Source organism: Pleurodeles waltl, chromosome 6 (genome assembly GCF_031143425.1).
Source record: "Pleurodeles waltl isolate 20211129_DDA chromosome 6, aPleWal1.hap1.20221129, whole genome shotgun sequence".
Lineage (NCBI taxonomy): Eukaryota > Metazoa > Chordata > Amphibia > Caudata > Salamandridae > Pleurodeles > Pleurodeles waltl.
This window is the reverse complement of record NC_090445.1, coordinates 421,759,002-421,776,307: the sequence shown is the minus strand read 5'-3', so window position 1 is coordinate 421,776,307 and position 17,306 is coordinate 421,759,002. Positions and strand designations below refer to the sequence as shown.

Sequence of the window (17,306 nt, the reverse complement as noted above, 5' to 3'; positions counted from 1 at the left end):
CTTGCTACAGACAACTTTAGCTGTCGGTCGCAGACAGCAGTGCATACAATATTAGAGTGGAGTTTTTCATCCCTTTGATCTATACAGGATGGCTCTCATCCCTATTCGTGTGTTTGTCCCACTACTTGTGTTTCTTCTTTACTCTCACTTTTGATTGGCTGATTGTGTCCTTCGACGGATGACGTCACCGTACTATTTTATTTTCTCACGTTTCATATCTTATTTAGCATTCCATGGGAGTGCGTGTCTTGGTCCTTCCTCTACTTTAAGTGCACTAGGGCTCTTTCCTTTGCTCCAAGAACGCACCCTTCACATCTCTCCCTTCCACACCCTTCTTCTACGTACTATGCTTTCTTTCTTTCTTTTTTCTTTCTTTCTTTTTTAACTCTCTCTAAGTCTTCATCCCCTCCCCACCTCCTGAGCTTGAGGAAGGCAGATCTACTCATAGATGAAAGTATAGATTAACATGACCCCTTTGTGGTTTGCCAGGCGCCAGATGGTAGGCTTGGATCTTGTCCTGCAGAACTCTCTAGTGCCGCTTGGCACCTCCTTTCCTAAATCTTCTCTCTCTGCTACCCTACCCTGCTCCATACTGCCTGCTCCTATTGGCTTCACTAATAGCAGATGCTTTTAAACGCACAAGTATTGGCAACGTCAATAGTGGTGAATAGCCTTCTTGAAAGACTATTTCCTATATTTCCAGGAAAGCCACCACGTAAAATTATAGAAAATATTTTCATGCCTTCAATGTGGCTGTATGTTGCAACGTGATTGCCCAACCCCACTTCAATTCAAACCACTCAACCCAATCATATCCAATCCACTCCACCCACCTCACTCCAATGTTGGCAACCCACCCCATACCAATCCTCCGTACCCACCCCAATCTAATCCACACCACTCCAATTCACCCATTCCAATCCAAAACAATCTTCCTCACTCAAGTCCTAAACAATCGTCCCCACTCCAGTCCTAGACAATCTGCCCCACTCCAATCCAAAACAATATGCACTACTCCAAAATAATCTGAGCCTCTCCAATCCCAAACAATCTGCCCCACTCCAATCCAAAAATATATGCCCACTTCAATCCACAACAATACGCCCACTCCAATCCAAAACAATATGCCCCACCACAATCTGCCCCACTGCAATCCAAAACAATCTGCCTCAATCCAGTCTGTCCCACCCCAATCCAAAAGAATCTGCCCGCTCGAATCTGCCACTTTTCAATTAAAAACAATCTGCCCCGCTCCAAACCAAAACAATCTGCCCCACTGCAATCTGCTGGACTCCACTCCGCAACAACCTGTCAAATTCTAAAATGCCCCACTCCAACCTGGGCCGCTCTAATCCAAAACAATCTGGCACACAGCAATCCAAAACAAGCTGCCCCACTCCAATCTGCCCCATTTCAATCTACCCCACTCCAATCCAAAACAATCTGCCTCACTCAAATACACCCCACTCCAATCCAAAACAATCTGCCCTCTCCAATCTGCCCCACTCCAATCCAATCCAAACCTCCTCAGCCCAAAACAATCGACCCTACTGCATCCCAATTCACCCCACTCCAATCCTATCCACCCACACCAAACCAATCTACACCACTCCAGGGCAATCCACCCCACCCTAATCTACCCACTTTAAAACAATCTGCCCCACTCCTAAACAATCTGCCCTTCTCCAATCCTAAACAATATGTCCCATTCCAATCCAAAACAATTTGCCCCACTTCAATCCGAAACAATCTGCCCGACTCCAGTCTGCCCCACTGTAATCCAAAACAATCTACCCCACTTCAACCTGCCCTACTCCAGGGTGCCCCACTCCAACCTGCCCCATTCCAATCCCAAACAACCCACCCAATCCAAAAGAATCTGCCCAACTCCCATTCGCCCCACTCCAATCCACCTCACTCCAATTCAATCCACCCTACTCTATCCCAATTCACCCCACTCCAATCCACCACAATCCACCCCACTCCAATTCAATCCAATCCAATCCAATCCACCCAAGTCCTGTCCAGTCTAATCTACCCACACTAATTCAGTATACCTCACCCCAATCCACCCCACCCGAATCCACTCCATTCCTATCCATCCCACTCCAGTCCAATCCACCCCACTACAGTCCAACCCACCAACTGAAATCCACCCCACTCCAATGCATACAACCCCACTCCAATCTACCCACTCAAATAGAATCCATTGCAACCCAATCCACCCAACAAACCCCAAACCTTCCCGCTCCAATAAAATCCACCTTAATCCCCACTCTTGTCCAATCCAGTCCACCTTTTTCCACCCTACACCAATCCAATCAACCCCACTCCAATCCAACCTAATCCACCCCACTCCAATCAATCCACCCCACACCAATCCAATTCACCCCACACCACTCCAATCCACCCCACTCCAATCCAATGCACTCCAGTTCAGTCCACCCCACTCCAGTCCAATCCACCACAATCCATACCACTCCAATCCACTCCATTGACCCCACCCAATCCACCTCACCCATATCCAATACTCCCAAACCCACTCAATCCAATCCACCCTGTTGCACTCTAACCAATCCACCTCACTCCAATCCAATCCACCACACTCCATTCCACCCAACTCCAGTTCACGCCACTCCAATACACCAATTCAATCCAATTTGCCCCACTTCACGCCAATCCAACCCACCCAATCCAAATGCAATCCACCCTACTCTGATCCACCCCAATCCAATCCACCCCACTCCAGTCCACCCTAACCAACCCCAGCCCAATTCAGTCCTCTCCACCCACTCCAATCCAACCCACTCCAATGTGCCCCACTCCAATACAATCCACCCCACTCTACTCCAAACTACCCCACTCTACCCCAATTCAATCAACCACAGCCCATCCAAGTACAGTTCACCACACTTCAGTCTGCCTACCCCACTATAATCCACCCCACACCAGTCCGATCCACCCCCCTCAATGCAATACGCCCCATTCCAGTCCACCCCACCCATCTGGGCTCAGTCCACCCCACTCCAATCCAATTCATCCATCCCACTCCAATCCACCCCACTCAATCCAATTCACCCCATGCCAATCTAGTCCTCCTCACTTCAATGCAATTCACCCACCTCAATGCAACCCCACCCCAATCCAATTCACCCCAATCATCCTACCCCAGCCCACCACACCCCAATCCAATCCAACCACCCCATTTCAATCCACTCTGCTCCAATCCAATCCACCCACTACATTTCACCACACTCTAGTCCAATCCACACCACCTTACCCTAATCTTCTACACCCCAGCCCAGTTCAGTCCACCCCACTCCAATCCGTCCAGTCTACCCCACTCCAATCCAGCCCACTCCAAATCAATCCTATCCACCCCATTCTAGTCCAATCCACCCTACTCCAATCCAATGAATCCACTCCATGCCATCCTACTCCAGTCCAATCTATTCCACCCTACTTCAAACCACCCTACTCCAATCCAATCAACCCCACCCCAATCCACTCCAACCCTGTCCTATCACTCCAATCCATTCCATACACCCTAATCCAATCTAATCCACCCCCCTCCAATTCACCCCATCCAATCCACCTCACTGCATTTCAATCCAACTCACTCCAATCCAATCCACCCTACTCCACTAAATCCACCCCACTCTATCCCAATTCCCAATCCAATTCAGCCCACTCTATCCCACTCCAATCCACCCCACTGTACTCCAATCCAATCCACTCCAACCAACTCCATGCTATTCCTCACCATCCCACTCTACGACACTCTCTGCCACTGAACCATTGAACTCTACTTCCTGCCTCCATCAAGTGACCTCCCCCCTACTGAGGAATCGAACCATGCCAGATGTTTAAAAAAATAAAAAACATTGTCTTTATAAAAACTCAATTCCACTTAATGCATTTTATTTTGAGGCAGATGGCTAATTAATTGTTTGCAGAGTGGCTATACTGTCTCTACTCCCCTCTATTCAACTCTACAACACTCTACTCTCTCTACTCCACTCGATGACACTCCAACAACTCCACTCTACAACACTCTACAGCCCCACTCCACTCGATGACAATCCACGCCACTAACTTTTAGCCATGCTGAACACTGGTGTACAACATGGCAAAAAACATTGACAAAGCCAATACCTCTTGAATAGGCACAACCTATTGGCTTTGCCAATCCTTGTTTCAGAAGGAGGTGTTCTCTTCCCATGTACACACCATTCTTTTAAAATAGAGCCTCCATTTCCATTATGCTTCACAAATTCCTCGAAAAAATACAAAACACTTTCCTTGTTGTGTTTCAGTTAAAACAGTTATGTGAAAAGAAAATGTAGAAATCAGTCTTTGAACAATATCAAACATTATTGAACGAGATACGATACCATAAGATAACATTAAAAGTTTGTCAACAAGGAAAAATCTGAACATACTATCTGTAAATGCATTCAAGTGTATGGGGAGCAACAAGCTGACTGTAGGGGTGTTCAATTTCCATAGCCCAATGCCCAGGACAAATTGTTTGGAGTCAAGAACAAGTTTTCATGTTTATTTTGTCCATAGGGCAAGTAGGCTCAACCCCCATTAGCACAAAGCCTTTGGCTGCCAGTCTACAGAATCACATTATGGATGAGGGAAAGGCATTGTCTACAGTTAAGGTAATATTTGTGTTGTGTTCAAGCTTATGGTTCAGTAATGCAAAGCTTTTATTATTAGGGTGAGAGCTCTAAGAAAATGTTGTAATATATACAACATAAAAATGTGTACAGACGTTTGCAAAGTTCAAACATATGAGGCTACGCATAATGCTCCCAGAATGCTCTCTGATCAGATATTTGAAGAAGCCTGGAAGCAAGTTTGATTATTTGCTTTCAAAATAAGATATTCACAAAAAATGCAACTAGGAAATAAGAAGCTTTTCTAAACTACTGTGAAATTTTAGGTATCATTTTTTTTGAAGTATCATTTAGTAAAATGTGTTGATGCACGCTAAAATGTTCATAATGGAAAATCAGTGTAATAGTTTTTAACAAGATTATGGGAAACATGAAAATAAACAACCATTGGCAGAGCCAAGCTTTGGTGGCTAACCTTTTGGTTATGTCAATATGAGTCTTGTTTTTACATAGTTTTTGTGAAACTTTATTGTTGTAGGAGCTGCTGGGCCCACACCATTACAATAAACATTGGCAAAAAGGGAAATTATTTTTTGGCTCAAAAAGCACACATTGCTCTGTAGTCCCTGGCACTGAACAAAACTACTTTGTGTGCAGATATGCTCCTTGTGTCACTCACAGTGAAGCCAGCCAATAGATAGATAGATTTCTAATAAAAAAAACAAAAGGACTAGGTTAACATCAGACCTAATCAGGTGCCCAATTCTTAAAGAAAGTCATAAAAGTGCACCCATGGGATATGTCCCTGCATTAGTGCACATTTATGGCTTTCATGAATACACAAGAATTTACAGTCGTAGGCCAGGAAACCGTACTCCTAGAAAATATTTGTGAACTGCATTTTAACACAAGCAAATATTCATGCATGGATTTGCTCATGCGAATTTCTGTTGAGCGTTTACAAGTTCACTTTCCTCCAACCACTTTTTCCCCCCAACCCTGGAAGAAGTTTTACTTCTGCCCTTGTCAGGTGTAAATTTCCAATCTTTCTCAGGATTGAAAAGAGTCAGAGAAGACTTGGTGAAAACCCCTAAAACATGCAAATGAGTAGGTTTGCATGGATTCAAAAGGGCATTCCATCTCTGGAACTATTGTTCACTGCTACTTCAAGCGCCAGTTTGTGATCTGTGGAAAGGTGACAACAAGAAAAAGATTGCCAGTATTCAAATTGTGCTACAGAATGAGCCCTGACATAATTAGAGAGGCTATTATCATAGTTCTTATATAATGAAATTGCTGGCATAATGTGTCGCTGCACTAATTGGCACCAAAGAGACAAGTGGATTTTTTTTATAAGACAAGTAGATTTATATTGCAACCTGTCACACAGACAAGTAGATGTCTTGCTAAATTCCACACCCCTGTGACTAGAGAGAAAAGCCCAATTAAGGGGCTAAAACAAAGCACATAACCAAACAGATAGGAAATTACAGCAGATGTATGGATGACCATTGTACAAATATCTAAAACAATAGATGGCCTCAATCATAATGCTAAAAGTATCCACCCCAAATCAAAATAATTGTCTTTTCGTATTCATGAATGCAGGAGGTGGCCTTATGCAACAGTTCAAATTTTGAGATTGTTAATCAGTTCTATATAGATAAGTTAGAGGCAGTATCTACGGCAAAGCAAAATCAAAAATACCACCTTCTTTTTCAATATGCAACACCAGATCCACCTTAAAGAAAAACTCCTCTTTTAATATATAACACCTGTTTGTTCGAAAATACAGCCTCATCTTCCACTATACAACATCAATCCTGCTAAAAGATAATCTCATCTTCAGAAATACAGAACTCATATTTTGAAGGCACATACTCCTCTTTTAATACACATCATTATTCCAAAACACAACCTCCTCTTCTGATATACAGCATCCTGTCCTTCTTAAACACAGCCTACTCATCTAATACACACCATTATACTAAAGCACAACCTACTCTTCTGACATACAACACCCTGTCCTTCTCAATCACAGGCTCCCCATCTAACACACGCCATTATTCTGCAACACAACCACCTCTCAAAATATACAGCACTACATCCTTCTATAACACAACCTCCTCTTCTAATATACAGTACCCCATCCTCCGAAAACACAACCTCCTCCTTTATTATACTGCACCTCGCTCTTCAATAACAAAACCTCCACTTCTAACACACATCGTTATTCCAAAACACAACCTCCTCTTCTAATATACAGTCCCCATCCTTCTAAAACACAACCTCCTCCTTTATTATACTGCACCTCGCCATTCTATAACAAAACCTCGTCTTCTAACACACATCGTTATTCCAAAACACAACCTCCTCTTCTAGTATACAGTCCCCATCCTTGGAACACACAACCTCCTCTTCTACTACACATCATTATTCCTAAACACAACCTCCTCGTTTAACATACAGCATCCTTCTAAAACACAACCTCCTCTTGTAATGCACACCATTAGTTCAAAACACAACTTCCTTTTCTAATATACTGCACCCCACCCTTGGAAAACACAACCTCCTCTTCTACTACACATCGTTGTTCCTAAACACAACCTCCTCATCTAATATACAGGATCATTCAAAAACACAGCCTTCTCTTTTAATACACACCATTATTACAAAAGTGAATTCCCTTTTTAAATATACAGCATCCTTCCTTCTAAAACACAACTTCCTCTTCTAATATACAGTACCCCATCCTTCTAAAACACAACACCCTCTTCTAAAACACATCATTATTCCAAAACACAACCTCCTCTTCTCATACACTTCTTAATACCAGAACACAAACGGCTCTTCTATTATGCAGTACCCCATATTTAGAATATACAACCTTCTCGTCACTACACATCATTATCCCTAAACACAACCTCTTCTTCTAATAAACAGCATCATTCTAAAACACAACTTCCCCTTCTAATGTACAACATCCTTCTTAAAACACAACCTTCTGTTCTAATACACTTCATAGTTCCAGAACACAACCTCCTCTTCAAATATAAAGCACTCCATCCTTCTAAAACACAACAGACTCTTCTAATATATAGCACCAAGTCCTTCTGTAGGATAACATCCTCTTGTAACTCAACATTATTGCTCAACACAACCTCCTCTCCTAATATATAGCATCCTTTTAATACACAGCCTCCTCTTCTAAAACACATCATTATTCCACAACCTCCTCTTGTAATACACATTATTATTCCTAAATACAATCTCCTTTTCTAATATTCAGCAGCCGTCCTTCTAAAACACAACCTCTTCTTTCAATACGCAACACTTTGTTATTCCAATACACAACTTCATCTACCTCTAATATACAACGCTCCATCCTTCTAAAATACATACCTAAACACTAGTGCCAAAGCGGTGATATTGAGATTAGGAGAGCAGGTATCTTGTTGCGGGGTGAGAGGGAGGGGGAATAAGTGGTCCAGGCCATGGGATCTGAGAGGGATCCTCTCCTCGATCCCATACCCTCACTCATGCTTCCCTTAGACACCAGTAGACACTCTCCTCCACCCATCAGTCACCACCGCCTCATGCATCTCGCCCCTCTTAGATTTTCTTCTCATGTGGGTTAAATCAACTAATTCACAGGTTTTGGCTGTCTACTCCCATCGTCACACTTGGTCATCACTCACATGCTAGGACTCCACTGAACCCTCTGTGGTCATCAGAGCTTTATGTGGGCTGCAGATACGTTTTAAGGCATGGCCAAAGTGGGCTCTGGCCCAGGAACACACCTTTTCAGCCCCCCCCCCCCCCCTGTTCTGCCGAGGGTCTTGCCCTGATTACCTTGAATAATACTTAAACAGATAGTTTTAAATATTGTATTCTTTAAATTTGTTGTTAATGTGTGAGCGAGTGAGAGACATTTTGCACAGAACTGTATTGTTTCATGCAACATCCATAAACAATTTGTATTTTTGATCAAAACAGGACCTCACAGAGATTATTTGCAGTAATATTAGTGAGCTGCTGCTGTTTTACAATATTAAAAACATGTCACTTTCCCTAAATATTACATGTAAGCACATTTAGAGTTTGGACGAGTGTGCCCGTACACTGACAGTGACCTGGCCGAAGAGGGCACGAAAGAGCTGAAACTTGATCATAAAATTAAAGCTGTCCCAACAAGGCCCCTCAAAATACGTTTAGCCCAGGGCCCCCAAAATCCTTAAGATGTTCCTGGTTGGCTGGGTCTTGTCAGTGCTGAGCACCAGGCAGTTTTAAAAAGCACCTATCGAGCTCTCCATTACTGCCCTCACCCACAGAGTGAACATGAAAAACAAAATCTTAACCCGGCAGCAGTACCACCCTTCACTGGCATTTGATGTGACTTCGAGGGGGCTTATTACTATTATTTCACAATCTCGTCATCTAATAATTGAAGCATTTTCAATATTATATTCAACAAAGTAATCATTGTAACGTATTTACCTTATGCCACTGACAAAGCCAATATAGTCCCGGCTTGTTTTAGAAGGAATGTCATTTGTTGTATTGCATCTGAGTGCAGTAACAGAAAGAAGCTTCAAAATACCAGTCGCGTAGCAAACTACACTAAGCACAAATTTTTAGTTTAAGTGTTTAAGACACGCCCTTTGAGAGACCACCTCTCCAAGTTTTTCACGACCCCCCCCCCCCCCCCTTTCCTCCTCCGCCACCAGCGCTTTGCGGGTCATTCATAGTCACCGCCACAGTGCCATTCCCCGGCTCTCACTCACCTTTCATTCGCACACCCATGGTCACTCAGTCCGTGAATCTTTCCAGTGGTCCCTTCAATACACTCACCCTCACTCAGTTCTTCCCTCGACCAGTCAGTCGTTCCTCAGTTACAAAGTCGGCAACTCTGGCCGTAACGCCACTACCTTTCCCTTTTCGCTTTCACTCACCCAAGTACAGATTCTTGCCACACTATCAAGTGCCACTTTACGGACAAGAAATAGAGCTCATTTCACAATCAAGTTGTAATCTGCTTGTAAAAAAAAACAATATATTTTTGGATTTTTGTTCTATGACATATACATTTTATGGGAAAGCATTTTCTATTGTTTTATTTTACTTTTGGTAGTCTAAAAACGTGGCAAAGTGTAAATAAGCAAATAGTAAGTTTAAAAAGTTTTAGTTAACTTGAAAAATCCCAAGCGATCTGTTGTAGTAAGAAGTTAATCATTATCACTCAGCCCTCCGTGCGCTCATTCAATCACCTCTGTGTTCCCTCACTCACCTCACTGTGCTCTCACTCACCACACTCCGCGCTCTGCTCCAGACCACGACCCCCGACACATTCCTCAGTGTCCCCGCGCTGTGACAGATGCCACTGTCCCCCACGGACGCATTTCTGGGTACTCTCCCTCTACTCACTCACACACTTCTCGCCGAGTACACACACACTGCCCTCCGTGACCCCCCTCGCCCCTCTCTGTGCTCCCTCTCCTTCGGTTCTTTCAGGACACTCTCTCACTCCTTCCTGGGGTTCATCCCTCGTCCGTCTCAAGATTCCTTCGCTCACCCAACCCTCACTTACAGTTATTCACCCCCTCCAGAGGGGTCTCCCTCCTCTCCAGGGGCAGATATTCCCTCCTCCTTTCTCTCTGTACCAGGAAGCGGACTCCGATTCCTGTGTTATCAGGTTGTTCAGCCGAACCCAACAGCCCCAGCCAATGGGAGCCGCGCGGGGCGGGGCGGGGAGATGCGACTTGGGGCTGGACTGTCACCTTGTGCAGAGCACCTCGTCCCGCAGAGCATTCCAGCCCTCCCTTTCCCCCTCCATCCAGTGCCCCCTGAATGAGCAATCCAACCGTGCCACAAGTTAAAACAATAAGTATTCTTTGTCTTTCCAAAAACTCAATTCCGCTTCATGTATTCCATTTTGAGTCAGGTGACTCATGGATTGTTTGCATACTGGCAGTAGGGTGACCACCCGTCCCTAAATTTAACGGACTGTCCATAATTTCGCCCTGCTGTCCGTTATGAAAGCTTATCCGTAATTTTAGCCTTTCACCTAAAGGGCAACGGAGGCAGGACGAAATTATGGGCAGATCACTTTCCCCAGCTGGACTGGAAGGCAGGGAGTCTCCTGTGCTCTGAGGGAGGGGCAGACAGAACCTTCTTGCCAGGGGGTCTCCTTCCTAAAGACATGCAAATGTGCCCAACTGGTTAATCTTCAAATACAAAAGGGCTTGAAAACCTGCTTTGACTTTACTAAAAGGAGTCACTTGAAGTTTTCTGGTGGCAAAGATATTTCTTTTAGGGAGGTATTGTAATGGTGGTCCAAGGTGAGCTGTGGAGTGTGTGGTTTTAATGGAGTGTTATACATTTTTTTAGTACTATGTACAAACTGTATATTATTCAAATCTGTATTCGAGTAGCACTTTTTATTTATTTAACCAAAATGTATTTGCGCATTTTGTAGCAGCCTTTATTATGATGTAATTGTATTTTTCACGGTTCTTTCAGGTACTTCGGTACCTCATAGTACTAACAATCATTGGCAAAGCAATAGGTCTCATCTACGAAAGTTATTGGCTTTGCTAATGTGTTTTAGCCATTAGCCATGTTATACACCAGAATAGCTGCTGTTCAGCATGGCTTAAAGTTAGTGGCATAGTCGTGTGGAGTAGAGTAGCATAGAAGCAGTGGCGTAGAGCCCAGTGGTGCAAAGTACAGTGCAGTGGGGTACAGTGCAGTTGTTTAGAGTGCATTAACGTAGAGTGCAGTGGTTTAGAGTGCAGTGGCATGGAGTGGCGTGGGACAGAGTAGAGCGGCATAGAGTGCAGTGGAGTAGAGTGGCATACATTAGAGTGTCAGAGAGAGCAGTAGTGTAGAGTGATGCAGTGGCACAGATTGCAGAGTAGACTCACGTTGCAGGGAGTGCAGTGGCGTAGTGTAGAGTGGTGCAGAGTAGAGCAAAGTGCTGTAGAGTGGAGTGATGCAGAGTAGAGTGGCATAGCGTGCAGTGGCATAGAATGCAGTAGTACATAGTACATTGGTGTATAGTACAGTGGTGTAGAGTGCAATGCTGCAGAGTAGAGTGTCAGTGCAGTGATGTAGAGTGGAGTAGAGTGGCACAGAGAGCAGTGGTGTAGAGTACGGTGGTACAGAGTAGAGGGCAGTGGCATACAATGCAGCTGTTTAGAGTGCATTGGCGCAGAGTGCAGTGGCATAGAGTGGCATGGGGTAGAGTTACATAGAGTGCAGTGGAGTAGAGTGGCATACAATAGAGTAGCAGAGAGTGCAGTAATGCAGAGTGGTGCAGTGTCATAGAGTGAAGAGTAGACTCATGTGGCATAGAGTGCAGTGGTGTAGAGTGGTGCAGAGTGGAGTATTGTAGAGTGGTGTAGAGTAGAGTATAGTGCCTAGAGTGCAGTGGCATAGAGTAGAGTGGTGTAGAGTGCAGAGTAGAGTGTCAGTGCAGTGGTGTAGAGTGGTACAGAGAACAGTGGCATAGAGGACAGTGGCATACAGTGCAGTTGTTTAGAGTGCACTGGTGTAGAGTGCAGTTGCATAGAGTGGCATTGGGCAGAGTAGAGTGGCATAGAATGCAGTGGAATAGAGTATATTGGTGCAGAATGCAGTAGTACAGAGCAGAGTGGTGTAGAGTATAGTGGCAGCCAGTGCAGTGTTGCAGAGTGTCAGCTTGCAGTGGTGTAGAGTGCATTGAACTAGAGTGCAGTGGTCAGAGTGGTATAGAGTACAGTGGCGTAGAATAGATTGTTTCAGAGTAGAGTGCAGTTGCATAGAGTGGAGAGGTGCAGGGTAGAGTGCAGTGGAATAGAATGCAGTGACACAGAGTGCAGTGGCATAAAGTAGATTATTTCACAGTAGAGTGAGGTGGCTTAGAGTGTGATGGCATAGAGTAAAGTAGTGTAGAGTGCCGTGGCATAGAGTGCAGAGGTGCAGAGTAGATTAGAATGATGTACAGTGTATTGATGTAGAGTGCAGGGGCATAGAGTTGAGTGTTACAGAGTAAAGTGCATTAGCATAGAGTGTATTAGCTTAGAGTGCAGTGGCGTACAGTGCAGTGTTGCAGAGTGGCAGAGAGTGGAGTTGTGCGGATTAGATTGGTGTTGCCTAGACTGGAGTGGTATGCTGTGCAGACGAGCAGAGCGCAGTGGCGTAGAGAGGCGTAAAGTGCAGTGGCATAGAGTAGAGTGGTACAGAGGAGAGTAGAGAGGCTTAGGGCCAGATGTAGCAAACATTTTGCGACTCGCAAACGGCAAAATTTGCCGTTTGCGAGTCGCAAAACACGTATCCCAATGCAGAAATGCATTTTGCGAGTCGTTACCGACTCGCAAAATGCATTTCAGACTCGCAAATAGGAAGGGGTGTTCCCTTCCTATTTGCGAGTCGCATTGGGATGCAATACCATTTGCGACCGCATATGCGGTCGCAAATGGCATCACAGTTACCATCCACTTCAAGTGGATGGTAACCCAATCGCAAATTGGAAGGGGTCCCCATGGGACCCCTTCCAGTTTGTGACTGGAGCCCAAAATATTTTTTCAGGGCAGGGAGTGGTCCAAAGGACCACTCCCTGCCCTGAAAAAAACCCGAAACTAAAGGTTTCGTTTTTTTTTTAAGTGCAGCTCGTTTTCCCTTAGGGAAAACGGGCTACACTTCAAAAAAAAAAACTGCTTTATTTAAAAGCAGGTCGCTAACATGGAGGTCTGCTGACGTCAGCAGGCCTCCATGTTAGCGAGTGCCTATACTCGCAATGGGGCCACAATTTGCGAACCACCTCATGAATATTCATGAGGTGGGTCATTGCGACCCCATTGCGAGTTGCAGTCGGTGTCTGAGACACCGTACTGCATAGCAATTTGCGACTTGCAAATTGCGAGTCGCAGGGACTCGCAATTTGCAAGTCGCAAATTGCTTTTTTCCTACATCTGGCCCTTTGTGTGAAGTAGCATAGAGTGCAGTGGCATAATGTGGAGTGGTTCCGAATGGAGAAGAGTGCAGTGGCATGGAGTGGAGTAAAGTAGAGTGATACAGAGTAGGGTACGGTGGCGTGCAGTGGTGCAGAGCAGAGTGGAGTGCAATATGGATGATATGCTAACACACTGCCATTACAGACAACACATTTTTGATTGAAATGACCATTACATTTGCACAGATATACAGTTGTTCAAATCAAACTATACTGCGCATAGACGATGATGTGTGGAAATTGCATCACCTAATGCAATGATTTTTTTAATCATGTAAAGGTATTTGTTTCCAGCACAGTTCAGAATTAACTAAAATGTGCTTGATTTGTACTTCTAATTCTGATATATTCTGAAGTTTATTTAAATGTTGTCATGTGATAGAAAAAACTCTTTCCTAACCCAGTATCCAGCAAGATTGTCGCATAAATCCTCTCACTTTGAAGTCAGAGAAAGGAAAGTAAACACTAAGTTCCCACGAAGACAGAGCCTGACATTTGACTTTGTTCTTTGAATGCACAGCAAATATGATAAGATAAGAACATGATTTACAGGCCTGTTTACAGAAAGGGAGCACTCAGCAGGATACTGTAAATAAGGTTTTGGCAAGGGAAGGGACAAATTCAAGCTGCATAGCCTAAAAAAAATAGAGCGAGCAAATTGAAAGCAACAAATTGTGAGTTACAAACCACAAGGTCAATGGCAAGCAACGGGCAGAATGCATTCACAAGGAAGCACTATGAATTTACTTAAAGTGACAGCTGTGGGATACTTTGTGGGGAAAGTCCAGTATCTTAGTCCATATCTTGCAGAGGTTTGGCTACATCAATCACCCAGGTAGTATGACGAGAAGACCTGGAGTGGTTTCCATGTTGTAGGATAGGTCTGTACACCCATTCTATCAGTTTGCCACCATTTCCTATGGTACAGAGCTTCTGGCACACCTCTTATAGGGTTAGTGCTAGGTGGCAGACATGAAATAGGGCATTTAATGATCATTTAAGGTGGTTGTAAGTAAGGAGTTGACCGGGGTGAAGATGGTAGTCTGCCACAAGGATTTGGAAATTTAGTAGCTCACTGTTCAGAAACAAAGTCCCCAATTTTAAGACACCTGCAACATGCCACTGATGGAGTTGCTCTGAGCACAGCTATCCTGTGCGAGGGGGAAGGCTTAGCAAAGGTAGTGCAGGAGCATAGGGTTTCTTCGTGTCAGTGAGTTTACAGGGTCTGGCAAGGCAAGAGAAAGCTGTGCATGATAACCCCGGAAGGTGATCCGTAGAATGGTCAGTAGGAAACAATGAGCAGTGCATTAAGCCTTCCTTAAATATTTTACCGGTAAACCCCATCTCACGCAAGGAGGTGGGCAGAAAGCCAGTGAGCCACCCATTGGACCTGTGCAGCTAAATAATAGCATTCTAAGCCCAGAAGACCTAATCCATCCGCAGCCACAGTTAGCTTTAGAGTGGAAAGAGCACTCAATGGCGCCGCAGTGACCAAATCAGATGTGTGGCCTATATGAAGAAGGAATAAAGGATGAGCAGGGTAAGGTTTGCAAAATAGTACTATCATTGGGGTAGCACACCATCTTCACTAGTGCCACGTGGCCTTTACAGAAAGCAGAAGAGAAGACCAAAAAGCGAACTGGGCTTGGAGGGACCGTTCGCTCTGCCGAGATTTTCATCCTGGAAATCAGTCTAAGAATGGTAGATATTAATCACTAGGTATCAAAAGGTAACTGGTTCCCAGTTTAATCTGAGACCTAATTGTATATGAAGGCGAAAGCAGTGCCATATGTTAAAGAAAAACTAAATACATTTTAAAATTTGTAAATTTTGTTTGTGCAATTTACATCCCAAATATTTTGAAGATTCTATGTGTACTTGACACTTAGGGATAACCCAGATCTCTAGTTTGGCTTTTGCTCAATTTCAACACCATATAAAGACATGGACAAAGCGGGCAATTGCCTTACACAACCTTGCAAGGGGTCTGGCCCCTGCTCACCCTTCAAAAGCACTAACAGCGGACCATTGCACCAGAGGAGTTTGCCAAGGTGGATGGGTGTTGCTTGTTCAACCACTTTACAGTGCCCCTTCTGTTTCGCTCCTGTGTGCAGAGACAACTCCTCAGGTACCCAATACCTTTGAATAGTCTTGGTGGACACATCTTGTCTGATTTTAGGAATTGTCCCACCTTGTTCTTCTCTTCTTTATTTATCCAGTTTTTAGCAACAACCCTTTGAATTACTTGCCGTGGATCTCCCAATTGATCTCAATTTCATCCGCCTCTTGTATTATCTTTGGTAGTCCGGGCTCCCATTTCTGAGATAAATGTAGAGTCCCATTCATACACTCTAGTGCAGTGAGACTACAGACAAGTTATGGGTACATCACATCCTGACATTAGGTGTGAGACTGTCGCCCATACCATCTGCCCTGCCACTTTAAAACAAAATTAGGTTGAAAGTCCATGGACGGTTGGGGTAAGCCGGATGTTTTTGTTCAATTTGTTTAAACTAGCATAAGGTTAATTACCTTAATGTGTCCCAAACTGTTTGCCAGGGGTTTTAAAATGTTCAGAAACATAATCAAAATGTTGCTGTTACTTTCTCTTCAGGAAAGATCAGGTAGATTTGGGTTAGGGTGATGGCCTTGCCGCAGTACTGAAGGGCATTAATTTACTACTGAACAAGGACGTAATGTGACACCTGAATGTAGCATACCAGGAGGCAATCACAAAAGGTCCACAGTGAGTAAATAGTGCTATGTTAAAAAAGAGTAAATAAATGCACTGACAACATAGTGAGGCATGGCCTCTCTTGCCTGTGTCTGTAAAACTGATATTTGTTCTTGAATTTTTGTCCTGAATTTTGACCCTTTGTCCTGAATTTTTTACAGTCCTGTCCAGAATTTGCCTCAATGCCAGGTGGTCACCCTAACTGGCTGTCTGTACCAGAACTAAATTTAACATTCACTTGTTTTGGAACCTTTCTATAGCAGAAATGTTGAGGTAGTGCTTTGCGCAGCAGGCATGGTTTTTACCAGCGTGCGCCCACTTCGCTGAATTTCAAAATCCTATTTAAGGTGCTGTGGTTCCGTGTGGTTAATATCAGTTTAGATAGCATCGCGGGTTAACGCCCCTGTTGTAGATATCAAGGCTAAAATAAAGATCACATATTTCCTAGTGGCGTAACGCAAAATGAACCCGTCCCCTTTGACATAATGTGACGAGGAGTATCTGAGCATCCCATATATCACAGATTTCAGAGACTTTGGAGTGGAATGGCCCCCCTGGATGGTTGCCCCCCTTTAACTGCAGGGGCTGCAGGAGGAGCCTGCATCAAGCCCCTGACATTTACGTTTCCCTAAAATACTTTCCCAATCCCATTAAGGTACATCAGAGGAATAAAGGATAATGAACCAGTTAGAGGGAATCCTTTCCACCAAAGGTTAAGGGGGCATGCCTATAATGCTATGACACTTAGCAGCTCAACAACCACAACCGCATCAAGGTACTTCCTTAAAAGAAGAAGGACACTCACGCTGTTGTCTGGAGAGATACGTTTAAGGTTCATTTCTGAAGGAAAGATGGTCTAGAGCCGTGATTCTTACCCTTTTGACTTCTGTGGACCCCCATTTAATCATTACTGGAATCCAGGAACCCCCAGTAAATCATTAGTGGGATTAGGGGA

At 44.2% G+C, this 17,306-nt stretch overlaps 1 protein-coding gene across 1 annotated transcript in view; it reads right to left on the bottom strand.

Annotated features, from left to right (window-relative positions):
• The window catches only part of PRICKLE4 (prickle planar cell polarity protein 4), a 156,678-nt gene extending 147,451 nt beyond the window's left edge, over window positions 1–9,227 (bottom strand). The window contains exon 1 of the mRNA XM_069238411.1: window positions 9,123–9,227. The gene's annotated coding sequence lies outside the window, so the exon portion shown is untranslated. The remainder of the gene's footprint in view (window positions 1–9,122) is intronic.
• Between the last annotated feature and the right edge of the window lie 8,079 nt (window positions 9,228–17,306).